General features: G+C 35.9%; 1 protein-coding gene across 1 annotated transcript in view; it reads left to right on the forward strand.

Moving 5' to 3' along the window:
- LEMD3 (LEM domain containing 3) overlaps positions 1-14,293 on the forward strand; it is a 91,784-nt gene that overhangs the window by 34,928 nt on the left and 42,563 nt on the right. The window lies entirely within an intron of this gene.

Below are 14,293 nucleotides of genomic sequence, written 5' to 3' on the forward strand. Positions count from 1 at the left end.
AGAGTTCTGCTCTGAAGCATGTGGGCAGTGTACTTTTATAGCCTGAACACAGAAGTAAGATGAAGAAAATATATTTGGTTAGAGTGGCAAGATCCTAGCTAGAGGTTAGTTGATGGTTTCTGATTGGTTGAGGTTAAGTTTCATTATCCTGTTTACATTGAATTGGGTTTTGGTTTGCTTAATGGAGGAGCTCAATTTTACAGAGCTCAGGCTAATGGCTTCTTTCTGATTTGTTTTAATAGTAGTCATATTTCCCATCTCAAGGTGTGGCTGAAGCACATGTTTATTGCCTGTAATAGCCAAGTAGAATGATTGTGGGAAATTGTAGGTATCATTGTTTTAGCATTCACTCACACATATTCGTGTATATTCTCACTCCACTACAAGTAGAAGTTGTAGAAGTTAGAGTAGATGTTAAGTGAGAATCTGATATGACTACAGTATATGCTGAACATTCTGTCCATTGTATTCATGGGGAAGCATGGTTTTTACTCTCAAGGTTCCATATATTATAATCAATAAAAATGTCTTTAGCCTACTTTACCGCATATTGTAACTGCTTAAATTGTTATTTTACCAAGTAGTTTTATTTTTGACTTGATGACATACTTAAGTGTCTCTGTTTCCTGAATGACTTTTCATCTGTGTCTGTTTTCTTCCAGAGGTAAAACCAAACATATATATCATTTTTAAGCACATTTCTCATGAAGTCAATGATGGGAGCTTCTTTAAATTCAGTTTATATGTTTGTTCTGGTCATACTTCCACCTCTATATGTTGTCTGTATGTATAATGCCCTTTTCCTTTTTTATCAGACCTCTGCTCTTTATTCCCATTCAGTGAATGGAGGGGAAACTACTACTATTTAAGTCTTACTCGTTTTATTCCTCTGTGCGTTTGCTCTCTCCAGTTTTCTTATTTGCATGCTGTTTTTGTGCCACTCAGAACTAAAACTGGAGATAATCATTGAAGATGTTAAATACATACATTGTAATTTTGAATGTCACAAAGTAGAAGACCTATTGTATTTAATTGTATGTGAAATTTGTATTTATTGCATTGCACATCTCCAAATGATGTGCACATTTGTGCACATCACAAATCCCTTTTGGATCTCCAAATTCTTGTTTAGCACTATTCCTTCAGAATTGACTTTGTTATAATAAAGTTTTACTTGTATCTTTTAATGTAAATTCAGAGGAACTGTTATAGTCTCCAGTGTGTAACAGTTAATGTTTAAAATTTCTTCCTACAGTGAGCTGTCACCATGTTTAATAAATGATAGTATTCATTAGCATAAATTACTTTGGGTGCCAAGTTAGCTATTGCACAGATGCTTTGTATTATTTATAGATTTGTATCTCACCTTTACAAGTTGACTTGCTTTTGTTTTTCTGTTCACTTGTCACCATGCAGTAGGCAGTAGCATAATTATTTAAGTGTCATATGTACAAAAATAATTTTCAGGAAGAGATCTGTTGAAACTCCTAAGAGTTAGGTCGCTCAAACTTTTCTACCTTGAACAATATAGTAAGATTAAGCTCCCATATTTTAAGTAGACATATTGCGTTGTATTTATTTGAATCTGATCCTTGTATATTAGTCCCTCGGTATCTGTGGGGGATTGATTCCAGAACCCCCACAGATACTAAAATCCACAGATGCTCAAGTCCCTCATATAAAATTGTGTAGAATTTGCATATAACCCATGTACATCTTCCTGTATAATTTAAATCATCTTTAGATTATTTATAATACCTAATATGATGTTAATGCTATGTAAGTGGTTGTTATACTGTGTTGTTTTTAAAATTTGTATTATTTTATATTATATTGTTAGCATTTATTGTTTTGTTTTTTTCCTCCCACATATCTTTGATCTCAAGTTGGTTGAGTCCTTGAATGCAGAACACATGGATACAGAGGGCTATCACCACTACCTTTCTTCCCAACATTGTGGTAACTACAGGGGTGTCTTTAGCTGACAAATTAGATAGAGGCAGCACCTTAATTGTTTCCCTCTGGAATTTTGAGCTGCTGGGACTTACTTTTGTCTTTGTGGGAGGGGTGAAACAGGCAATTCATTATTAACTTTATAGTTTATCTTAGAGTAAATTGTTGATATTTACTTAACATCTAAGAGTCTTCTCTTAGATTAAACTTTTTTTGAATGAGGACTTCAATTTTAGTTACCAGTCAGATTCAGGAAAAATAATTCTATCAAACATTCTTTTTTGAGTTGTGGTTGCTCTATAAAGATATCGGAATTCATCTTTGGAAGGAACAGACTGTCATTAAAGTCTTAAATGTCTATTTTGGTATTTTCTGGATTTGCTAATGATCTTTCTAATTTAGTAATATTTTATTTAGATAAATGAAACCATGCTTATGAAATCACTGACAGATGAATCACCTCCAACTCAATAGGTTAAGCATTTTAGAAAATTTATGAATATTTGCAGACACATATTTTAAAAATTTCTAGACACAAGATTTTACATTTTAGCTATTTTTCAATATGCTATGTTTCTGACACTGTTTTAGTAAAAATAAAATCTTATTTCTAATGTAAATTATATGAATTTCTAAAAATAAGGCTATATTAAACATCATTCTAAAACCAAAAAAATTGTTACATTACAATGAATCTTCTAGGTCTTTGCAAAAGAGAGGGAATTTTTTTTTTTTTTTGAGATAGAGTCTCGCTCTGTCACCCAGGCTGGAGTGCAGTGGCGCAATCTCGGCTCACTGCAAGCTCCGCCTCCCGGGTTCATGCCATTCTCCTGCCTCAGCCTCTCCGAGTAGCTGGGACTACAGGCGCCCGCCACCACGCCCGGCTAATTTTTTGTATTTTTAGTAGAGACGGGGTTTCACCGTGGTCTCGATCTCCTGACCTCGTGATCCGCCTGCCTCGGCCTCCCAAAGTGCTGGGATTACAAGCGTGAGCCACTGCCCCCGGCACAAGAGAGGGAACTTTTCTTTTTCGGTTTTCAATTTATAAAGAGTTTAGATTGAATTATGAATAAAGCTGCTGTAAACATCCATGTGCAAGTTTTTTTTGTGGACATAAAGTTGTCACCTCCTTTGAGTAAATACCAAAGAGCATGATTAATGGACCATGCGGGAAGATTATGTTTAGTTTTGTAAGAAGCCACCAAACTGTCTTCCAAAGTGGCTATACCATTTTGCATTCCTACCAGTAATGAATGAGAGTTCTGAAGCAGGAGAATAGCGTCTGGAGGCAGGGAACCTAAGGCTGATTCACACTGACTTCCTAGAACTCAATCAAAAGGAAAACACCAACTTTCCATGCCCAGGTAACAAAGGAACAGAGGGGTTGGGGGTATAACCCCTGCACCCCCAACCCCTCTGCCACCTTCTGCATTGCAGATGAGAAATGGAAAGTACCTTTGATTGGTCCACTCCTGCAACCAATCAGACTGGTCACTGGCCTAGTCTTCATTTGCATAAAGGTGTAACTTTGTGACTTAAGCCTCTGATTGGTCACTTTCCACCATCAGTCAGACTGGTTGTAAGCCACTACTTCATTTACGTAGGGTGTAACCAAGTAACCAATGGGAAACCTTTAGTGGGTATTTACACCCCAGAAAATTCTGTAACCAGTGCTCTTGAGCCACCTGCTTGAGCCTGCTCCCATTCTGTGGAGTGTACTTTTGGTTCAATAAATCTGTGCTTTCGTTGCTTCATTCTTTTGTTGCTTTGTGTGTTTTGTCCAATTCTTTGTTCGAAACACCAAGAACTAGGATGACTCATAGTCAAGACCTTCCACCAGTAATAGTTCTACATCCTTACCGCATTCGTGATGTCAGTGTTCTGGTTTTTAGCCATTCTGATAGGTATGTAGTGGTATCTCATTATTTAAATTTGCATTTCCCTGATAACGTATGATGTGGATCATCTTTTCTGTATACCTTCTTTGGTGAGATGTCTGTTAAGTTCTTTGGCCCATTTTTTAATAGGATTTGTTTTCTTGAATTTTTTTCATATATTTTGGATAGCAGTACTTTATCAGATATGTCTTGCACATATTTCCAGACAGTCTATGGCTTCTCTTTTTATTCTCTTAACGGTGTCTCTTATAGAGCAGAAGTTTTTTAATGTGAATGTCAGCTTATCACTTCTTTCATGGATTATGTGTTTGGTGTTGTATCTAAAAAGTCATTGCCAAACCCTGGGTCATCTAGATTCTCTTTTATCTTCTAGGAGTTTTATAGTTTTGTGTTTGATATGTAGGTGTGTGATCCATTTTGACTTAAGTTTTGGGATGGGTATAAAATCTGTGTCTAGATTAATTTTTTTGCATGTGAGTATCCAGGTGTTCCAGAATTATTTGTTGAAAAAACTATCTTTGCTCCATTGTATTGCCTTTGTTCCTTTATCAAAGATCAGTTGACTGTATTTATGTGGGTCTATTTCTGGGCTCTCTGTTCTGTTTCACTGATCTTTTTGTCTGTTCTTTTACCAATACCACACTGTCTAGATTATTGTAACTTTAGATAAGTCTTGAAGTCAGACACTGTTAGTCTCCCACCTTTGTTCTTCAATATTGCGTTGGTTATTCTGGGTCTATTGCCTTTTCATATAAACCTTAGAATCAGTTTAGCAGTACCCCCAAAATAATCTGCTGGGATTTTGATTGGTATTGCATTGAATCTATAGATCAAGTTGAGAAGAACTGACATCTGGAAAATACTGAGCTTTCTTATCCATGGACATGAACTATCTTTCAGTTTAATTAGTTCTTTTTGATATCTTTGATCAGAGTTTTGTAGTTTTGCTCATGTAGATCTTGTACATATTTTGTTAGATTTACCTATTTCATTTTGGGAGGATGCTAATGTAAACGGTATTGTGTTTTAAATTTTAAATTCCACTTGTTCCTTGCTGGCATATAGCAAAGTAGTTGACTTTTGTCTATTAACCTTGCATCTTGCAACCTTGCTATTGTTGCTTATTAGTTCCAGGAGATTTTTTTTTTGATCAGTTCTTTTGCATTTTCTACATATATTATCATATTATCTGTGAACAAAGTTTTATTTCTTCTTTCAACCTCTGTACTTTTTGTTTCTCTTCTTATTGCATTAGCTAGGACTTCCAGTATGATGTTGCAGTGCAGTGGTGAGAGAGACAAGACATCCTTGCTTCATTGTTCATCTTAATGGGAATGCTTTGAGTTTCTCACCATTAAGCATGTTTAAACTATAGGTGTTTCTATTTTTGTTTTGTATTGAATTCTTTATGAAGTTGAGGAAATTCCCTTGTATTCCTAGTTTATTTTACTGAGAGGTTTTTTTTTTTGATGCGTGGGTATTGAACTTTTTTTTTTTTTGAGATAGAGTTTTGTTCTTGTTGCCCAGGCTGGAGTGCAGTGGTGCAATCTTGGCTCACTGCAACTTCGGCCTTCCAGGTTCAAGCAATTCTCCTGCTTCAAGTAGTTGGGATTACAAGCTACCCAACCTGCTAATTTTGCCACCACACCTGGCTAATTTTGTATTTTTAGTAGAGATGGGATTTCACCATGTTGGCCAGACTGGTCTTGAACTCCTGACCTCAGGTGATCCACCTGCCTCGGCCTCCCAAAGTGCTGGGATTACAGGCGTGAGTCACTGCACCTGGCCTGGGTATTGACCTTTTGTCAGATGCTTTTTCTGCATTTGTTGATAAGATCATGTGATTTTTTTTCTTTAGCCTGTTGATACGGACTACATTAATTTATTTTCAGATTGCACACCTGCAATAAATCCCACTTGGTTGTAATATACTGTTCTTGTTATACTTTGTTGGGTGGAATTTGCTATTTGCTGAAGACTTTTGCATCTGTGTTCATGAGAGATATTGGTTTGAAGTTTTCTTGTAATGTCTTTGTCTAGTTTTGGTATTAGGGTAATGCTGAACTCATATCTACTTCTTTCTTCTGAAAGATATTGTAGAGAATTGGTATAAGTTTTTCCTTAAATCTTTGGAAGAATTCTCCATCTGGGCCTGGTGCTTTATATTTTGGAAGGTTATTACTTACTGATTCCGTTTCTTTAATAGGTATAGTCTTATTCAGGTTGTGTCTTCTGTGAGTTTTGACAGATTGTGTCTTTCGAGGAATTGGTCTGTTTCATCCAGGTTGTCAAATTTGTGAGCATACAGTTGTTCACAGTATTCTTTTGTTATCCTTTTAATATCCATGGGATCCATAGTAATGTCCTCTTTTATTTATGATATTAGTAATTTGTTTCCTTTCTTTCTTAGCTAGCCTACCTAAACACTTGTTAATTTCATTAATATTTTCAAGGAACCAGCTTCTGGTTTCATTGATTTTTCTCTATAGATTTCCTGTTTTTTGATTTCATTGATTTCTGCTCTAATTCTTACTCCTTCTTATGCTTACTTTGGATTTAATTTTTTTTTATTTAATTTATTATCTTCCTAATTTTCCAAGGTGGAAGCTTATAAATGATATTAGGTCTTTCTTTTCTAATTTATGCATTCATTAAGTCATCTATGCCTTAGGTTGCAATTTTTTGAATTTCTGCAATCAGGCCTTGGCAATGATCTTGTGCAGTAGGGTATGAATAACTCCCACATACTTAGTGTTCCAATAATGGAACACTAGACATAAATTTAATAAATTTCCCTCAAAAGCACTGCTTTTGCCATGTCCCACACATTTTGATACATTTTGTTTTCATTTAGTTCAAAATATTTTAAAGTGTCTCAAGATTTCTTTGTAAACCCATGTGTTATTTAGAAATGTTGTTTAATCCCCAAGTATTTTGGGATTTTTGCAGCTATCTTTCTGCTGATTTCTTAATTCAGTTGCAGTCTGAGAGCAGACATTATATGACTTCTATTTTAAATTTGTTATGGCATGTTTTATGGCCCAGAATGTGGTCTCTCTTGGTGAACATTCCATGTAAGCTTGAGAAGACTGTGTATTCTGTTGTTGTTTGATGAAGTAGTCTTTTGTTCATTATATCCAGTTGATTAATGATTTGTTGAGTTCAACTATGCTTACTGACTTTCTGCCTGCTGGATCTGAGCATTTCTGGTACAGCAGTGTTGAAGTCTCTATATTAGTGGATTCTTCTTTTTTTTCATTTCATTTCTATCAGTTTTTGCCTCACATATTTTGATACTTTGTTGTTAGGTACATAAACATTAGGTATTGTTATGTCTTCTTAGAGAATTGACCCCTTTGTCATTATGTAATGCTCCTCTTTGTCACTGATAACTTTCCTTGCTCTGAATTTTGCAGTATCTGAAATTAATACAGCTACTCTCACTTTCTTTTATTAGTGTTAGCATGGTATAACTTTCTCCATATTTTTACTTTTAATCTATATGTGTCTTTACATTTGAGGTGGATTTCTTACAGACAACTTATGCTTGGATCTTGTTTTGTTATCCACACTGATGTTTTAATTGGTGCATTTAAACTATTGATGTTCAAAGTAAGACTTAATGTCATCAATAGCTTCTAAGAAACTGCCACTTTTTTTTTCATCTTTTTTTTTTTTTAAGTTCAGGGGTACGTGTGCAGGATGCACAGGTTTGTTACACAGATAAATGTGTGTCATGGTGATTTGCTGCGCCGATCATTCTGTCACCCAGGTATTAAGGCCAGCATCCATTAGCTGTTCTTCCTGATGCTCTCCCTCACCCCACCCAACCCTCTGACAGGTCCCAGTGTGAGTTTTTCCCCTCCATATGCCTGTGTGTTCTCATCATTCAGCTCCCACTTATAAGTGAGAACACAGAGTATTTGGTTTTCTGTTCTTGTGTTAGTTTGCTGAGGATAATGGCCTCCAGCTCCATCCATGTCCCTGCAAAGGTCATGATCTTGTTCCTTTTTATGGCTGATAGTATTGCATGGTGTATATGTACCACATTTTCTTTATCCAGTCTGTCATTGATGGGCATTTACGTTGATTCCATGTCTTTGCTATTGCAAATAGTGCTGCAGTGAACATATGTGTGCATATATCTTTATAATAGAATGATTTATATTCCTTTGGGTATATTCAGTAATTGATTGGTGGGTCAAATGGTATTTCCACCTCTAGATCTTTAAGGAATCATCACACTGTCTTCCACAATGGTTGAACTAATTTACACTCCCACCAGTAGTGTAAAAGCATTCCTTTTTCTCCACACCTCGCCAGAATATACTTCATAAGGACTTGTTGAAAAGCCTGTGGTTAGAAGTCTTTCTTACAGCTTTTGTTACAGATATCTCAAACTGAGGGTAAAATTATAATGTGGAATTTGTGCTTGAGTAAATATAATTTCAGTTATAGTCTCTGTATTAGTCCATCCTCACACTGCTATAAAGAAATACCCAAGACTGGGTAATTTATAAAGGAAAGAGGTTTAATCAACTCACCGTTCTGCAAGGCTAGGAAGGCCTCAGGAAATTTGCAATAATGGCAGGAGAAGCAGAAGCAAGTACCTTTTTCACGAGGTGAGGCAGCAGGAGAGAGAGAAATGGCAAATGGGAAACGGCAAATGGGAAAGAGCCGCTTATAAAACCATCAGATCTCATGAGAACTCACTATCATGAGAACAGCATGGGGGAAACTGCCTCCATGATCCAGTCACCTCCCACCAGGTCCCTCCCTCAACACATGGGGATTACAATTTGAGATTAGATTTTGGTGGGAACACAGAGCCTTAACCATATCAGTCTGATAACAGTTTTCCACCCCCCCCCCCAAGAATCTCCATTTTTATGGTGAGCAAGTGTGAGACTTTCAGATGATTACAAGGTTGAAAGAGACCATAATTTTTTTTTATCATATATAAAGAATAAGAACCAGCTAAGTAATAAGGATAATGGAAAACTCGATTCTGAGTTTTGACCTTTTACTTCCTTAGACACATTGTTTTCAGTTTTCCTTATATTCTTAGTACTTTGATAGCCATGTTTAAAGTTTTTATTTTTTACAAAATCAGTGTATACTTTCTGTTATTTTTAAAGAATAGTTTATTTGAAAACAGCATGGCATTTTTGCCTCTCAAACAAGGACAGGTGAAAATTGGGAGTTCTGTAGGAGAGCAGAAGTGGAGAAGCTTTTGTGTTCTTGCCCTTTCCCTTCTCTTTAACTGATTATCCCCATCTAGGTTTGTATCTCGAAATTCAGATCAATAGGTGGGACTACAATTGAAAGGTTATTAATGAATACAAGGGTGGTGGTACAAGAGTTTACCTTAGGCAAGTTGTGTGGAAGACAGTAATAGATAATTTTGTCCATAAAACTTTTCCTATTTTGATTATGTAATCTCAATATTCATAATAATTTGTTAAGTATACATCAAGGGAACTGTTCGTGTCATCTAGAATGACCATCTATTTATTAAAGCCATGAAACAATTAGAGAACTTTCAGAAAACAAATGGGCATAATGCTGTGTTGCAAAAACATGTCCTGCCTCGTTCACCCTGTCCATTTTTAGATTGGTCTGGATGATAGTGAAATGCAGAAGTGTTTGCCACACAGGTGCAGTGTTTTGCAGCTGTTGGAAACATTCCCCCTCACCCACAACCCCTTTGCTTTCTTCACATAAAATTATGCTGTGCTTAAACCATTAATGCTAGAAGATGGGATTTGAGAATTTGAATGTCTTTTTACATAAAGATGTAATACAGAGAGATAACTGCTCATTCAGGCGTCTGAATGTAACTGCCTAGATGACTTTATTAAAACTTTCCATAAGGTCACACTAGCCTTAAGGTCATGGAGTTTTAGATACAAGAGACTGCCTTTAAAACTCCTGTCTGTAGAATTGCTGCCCTCCAGGACTGAACTGTCTTTGAGGACAGGGCGTATATATATTTATTTTTAAATCTCTTATAACTAGCATAATACCTGGACATAGTAGGCACTTTATATGTTTGCGAATATTTTATGTTGCAAGATGAAGCCAAATGAAAATACTGTTTAGTATGGTACTAAATCAGAAATTGTAAGTTTTTTAAACTGATGCCATGTGGTATACTCTGTAGTAGTCATATGAACAGAGTGCCATGGCCTGAGAGAGAAGGGGGGAGCGAATAATTCTGTCCATGGAAGTCACGGGATACTTTCTTTTTTTTTTTTTTTTTTTTTTTTTGAGACAGAGTCTTGCTCTGTCGCCCAGGCTGGAGTGCAGTGGCGCAATCTCGGCTCACTGCAAGCTCTGCCTCCCGGGTTCACGCCATTCTCCTGCCTCAGCCTCTCCGAGTAGCTGGGACTACAGGCGCCCGCCACTACGCCCGGCTAATTTTTTTGTATTTTTAGTAGAGACGGAGTTTCACCGTGGTCTCGATCTCCTGACCTCGTGATCCGCCCGCCTCGGCCTCCCAGAGTGCTGGGATTACAAGCGTGAGCCACCACGCCCGGCCGATACTTTATATTTTTATGTGTCATGGAAAATACTTCCCTAGACTACAACTGGAGAATTTGTTTTGAAGAGAATTTTTTCCTAATCTAAGAGAAAATAATGTATTTTCCAACAGCAGTGTTTTCCCCCCATATCCCTATCTTTGTCATTTTTGATGCATTATATAATAACCAAATTAATGATTCAAAATTGGAAAGTTTTAGAGCATGCTTTCTTTATATAAAACCAATGTTTTATTTTCTATAGTTATTTCTGTGATGAGAGTTATGCATGCTTTGGAGTCAGACATAAATAGGTTTGAATCTCATATTTTTTAATCCCAACTTACTAAATTGTTTACCTCAGGGAAGCAACTTAACCTCAGCATGTCTCAATATTTCTGTCTGCAAAAATGGGGCTAATATCTACTCTAAACGGTAGTGTTGTGAGGGTGAAATGAGGTACCTCTTGAGTACATGGCAGCAGCATTATTCCTGGCACGTATTAGGAACTCAGTAAACATAATTTCCTTTTTATTCAACGGAGAGGGTTGTAGGGATCAAAACTATAGTACTTTTCTGGCATTGATGAAGCTGCTATTCTAGGAGACTGTAGTATGCCCTCAAGTTTCTATTTGTTCAGCATGTGCTAGTACCCAGTATCTGCAAAGGCATTGAGATACGTGGCGATATTGCAGTCTTGTTGGGGCTGGGGGTGAGGACTAGAACACCAAATATTGAAATTATTATAAAAGGTAGTAAATTACTGAGATTCTGAGAAGGGGGATTCTGAGAAGGAGGTCACGATAAACTGCAGTGATTAGGCATCCTTCTTGGTTGTAGCATAGCTGCGAACTGAACCTTCAAGGCAGAATGGATAAGAAAAACATTCAGGCTTAAAGAAGACCAGAAAGATCAAATGCTCAGTCTTCTGAGAGAATATTTTTGTGTGCTGTAATTGACAGTGGTTCCATGTATGCAGAACAAAAAATTGTCATAGCAGACTGAAGCTGGCTGTGTTGATCCAAAGAAAGCATAGGAAAGCATCCTGAATGTACTATTGCCTGTTTTCCTGAGTCATAAATAGCATATCCTTTATTCTCCAAATGCTTAGGACTCTTAAACTAGCAAAGCATATACTTTGAAGTTTATAAACATATAGATGTGTTTGCAAGTTTTTCCTTTTTATCTGAGAATTTATAACATGATAAATTTTACTTCTATGTAAGAGAATGGAAAACAGTTTACATTTGAGAAAAGATCAGTGAAACTAGTAACATTTTTGGAATTGGTGGGGGGTAGAGGAAAGGAGGGATTTGGAGGAGAAGCATTGTGTGTCTTATAAGAAATTATCACAAGATAAGAATTTGTTCCTTGCAACAAAGTGTGATTAGGAACCATTGGAAAATTTTGAGGGTTCTGATGAAACATTTAAGGAATTTGATTTTTACAGTTAGTAGGATAGTTTAAAGGGAAAAGAAGTCAAAATATTAAGGACATTTACAAAGAAAAGTTTGGTATATTTGAGGCTTGAAATAATCTGAACTAAAGTATTGAAGAAGAAATGTCCAAAAAAGCAATAGTGAGAGGCTGTTGAGAGTGTAGGGTTAAAGGAGGACAACAGATCAAAAATGGCTTCAAGGCTCTGCCTTTAGGGGATGGAAGAGTAAATTTTGAAGTACCGTCTTGGCATTATCATTGCTCTCGGATAAGGGATAAGAGCTGTAATTCACTCTCAGGTCCCTCCCTAGTTTTCTAGTGACTGAATAAAGAATGAAGTGGCAAATTTTTGCTGTGGGATGCTTTTGAAACAAGGTTTCTTCTCTTCAGTTACCTAATTGGGAGAGGGTGTTATATATTTTCACTAGGGGTAACAGTGTGTGTTGTTTCCATTAAAGACGAGGTAATTTGGATGTGATAGAAGATATTGGTGTGTTTTTAGAAATACTGAAATGATTTGGGGAAAGAAAAAATGTATAAAGATACTTCGAAAACTTTGAGGGCTTTTAATTTGTTAGAGTTGCTGTTTTCGGATGGTGATTTCTTGTAAAAACTTAACCCCAAGGATGTTTTACTTCTGCTGCTAATAGGTCTCTGTTCATTTAATAGGTGGCGATTATCATGAGCATTTGGGGAAAAAAATTTTAACAGAAGTTTTATTGGGCGGAAAGTATACTCTTGACTTTTTTAGGTATGTTATACTCCAGGTATTTTAGACTACAAGGCAAGAGGCAGAAATCTAGAAGGATACTGTGGGCAGAGCAATATTTTCAGCAAAATTGTTTTCCCCCTCTTCAGCTTTCTCTGTTACCCTATCCCTCTCCCTTCTTAGTAGCTCAGAACATACCCTCCTCCAGCTTCCTGCAAAATTGAACACTTTTGCTTCAGTGTTAACACACAAAGTGAAATAAAGAAGAGTGCCTAGATAGCACAACCAGCATTTTTCAAGCACTAACTATATATCTAGTACTATGCTTGGTTCTGGGCATGCACATGTTTATAACACATGCTCCCTGTCTTGAGAAGCCCACAGTAGAGCAGTCTGGTGAACATTCATAATTTACAGTTACGCTTTTATGGAGCTACTCACAGAGCTGATTTTCCATTTGATAGTCTTGACAAAAAGTAATTTTGTGTATAATCGAAAAAGCAATACTAGCATAGCTTTTCTTCATAGACATTAAAACTTGTTTTTGGAACTGCACACTTATATTTTTAAGAATTGTTCTTATAAAGAGCAAATAAAACACCTTTTACACTTCGTATTGTTTGGCTAATTTATTGTCATTTGTTTGGCCAAATGACAAGGCATTTTTTTGGTAGTATGTTGAGCTAAATATAGCTGTTCAATGTTTATATTGAAAAATTAATATTATTAAAAAGGGTATCTTTTTAGTCCATGTGTTCTGATCCTTAACATTTTATTTAATCTTGAAGCTATATTATTTCTTCTCTCTCTTCCCCTTTTGAGTACTTTTGATTTTCTGTAATATCTTTCAAAACTTTTTCTTTCCCAACATTAAAACTCTTTTGATGTATAGAGAAATGTCATTTAAAAATCCATTAGCAAAATCCCTTATGATGATAACAGGATACATTTTTTTTTTCCTTGCTCTTTTATTGTACCTTGTTAAGCTGGTCTCACATGAACTTTCTTAGAATCAGGCAGTTCCTGGTTCCTGTGGGACTTCCTGTTTTCTCAAATAAAAATAGAAAAGCATCTCAGAAAGGAAACCTGGTCAGTGTGAACTACTTTGTAAGATCAGTTAGTCTTAGTTGGTCTTAGTTGTGACCTGGATTATACAGATATATGTCTATATAAAATATAAAAGTTTACAGGTATCTGAAAGCTTTGAATATTTTTGTAATATCAAAATAAACAAAACGATAAGGAGAAGACTGAATAAAAACCCTGAGAGGTGCTACATATTCAGCCATAAACATTTTTGTATCTTAATTTAGAGGTGAAGGAGGGGCATAGGGGTTGGATGGAAAGTGGTAAATCCTTTCCTTATTATGTAATATTTTATTGGAAATTTGGAATTGTTTAATACTGAGACTTAATTCTTAGTTACTTTGATCTGTATTTTTTTTCTTGCCACTTTTTCAGATGTTGGCAAGGATTAGGAAGGTGGATTTAAAAAAATCATTAGAAGTCAGAATTCCAAATGAATTATTCAGTTTTAAAGCATCTTGTAGATTTCTTTCAGTAGTTAACTGCTTCTTAGTCTATATTTTGAAGAGAAATCAAGTTAAGGTAGAAACAAATGATATAATAATTAGCAGTAATAATAATGGATAGTGTGTATTGAGTACATATTAAGTGCTTGACACTGTATCAAACATTTTATCTTGTTTATCTCATTTAATCCTGACAACAACTGTATAAGGTAGGTATCATTGTTATCCATACTGCTTTAAAGA

Source organism: Hylobates moloch, unplaced genomic scaffold (genome assembly GCF_009828535.3).
Source record: "Hylobates moloch isolate HMO894 unplaced genomic scaffold, HMol_V3 SCAFFOLD_12, whole genome shotgun sequence".
NCBI classification, from domain to species: Eukaryota; Metazoa; Chordata; class Mammalia; order Primates; family Hylobatidae; genus Hylobates; species Hylobates moloch.